Source organism: Pteropus medius, unplaced genomic scaffold, assembly GCF_902729225.1.
Source record: "Pteropus medius unplaced genomic scaffold, Ma_sr-lr_union100, whole genome shotgun sequence".
Taxonomy (NCBI): Eukaryota; Metazoa; Chordata; class Mammalia; order Chiroptera; family Pteropodidae; genus Pteropus; species Pteropus medius.
Window position 1 is genome coordinate 5,262,092 of NW_024353908.1, and position 879 is coordinate 5,262,970.

The 879-nt window shown below is 35.2% G+C and overlaps 1 pseudogene; it reads left to right on the forward strand.

The window, feature by feature from the left end:
• Window positions 1-241: 241 nt before the first annotated feature.
• Window positions 242-357, forward strand: LOC120593854 (uncharacterized; annotated as a pseudogene).
• Window positions 358-879: the final 522 nt, after the last annotated feature.

Below are 879 nucleotides of genomic sequence, written 5' to 3' on the forward strand. Positions count from 1 at the left end.
TTAAGAGAATGAAAAGACAAGTCACAGACATGGAGAAAATCTTTACAAAACTTATTTCTGATTAAGAACTGAAAAAGTTCTCTCTGCAAAAGACACAATTAAGAGAATGAAAAGACAAGTCACAGACATGGAGAAAATCTTTATGAAACTTATTTCTGTGGTTCCATAATGTAGCGCTTAGCACATCTGCTTTACACGCAGAAGGTCCTGGATTCCCGCCCCAGTGGAGCCACAGTCCATGGTCTACCGCCATGCCACCCTGAAAAATCCCAATGTTTGATCTCAGAAGCTAAGCAGGGTTGGGCCTGGCTAGTACTTGGATGGGAGACCATCTAGGAAGACCAGGTGCTGTAGGCATAAATAATAATAAATAATAATAAAAAAACTGATACCCCAAATATACAAAGAACTCTTGAAACTCAGTTAGAAAAAAATGCAACCCTATTAAAACATGGGCAAAAGATCTGAACAGACACTTCACCAAAGATGCAAATGCAGATGCCAAATAAACATGAAAAGATGCTCACATCATATATCATAAGGGAATTTCACATTAAAATAGGATGCCACTACACCTCTTTTATTATGGCTGAAATACAAAAATTGTATTGGACAATGCTAAATACTGGTGAGCATGTGGAGCAACGGAAACTCTCATTGCTAAGGGAAATACAAAATAAAACAATGACTTTGGAAGATATCTTGGCAGTTTTTTATAAAACTAAACCTACTCTTACTAAACCAACTGCAAAGAAGTTGAAAACTTATGTCCACACAAAAAACCTGCACATAGATATTTATAGCAGCTTTATTCATAATTGAAAATAATCAATATGTCCTTCAATAGATTAATAAATTAATAAAGTGGTAATATATACA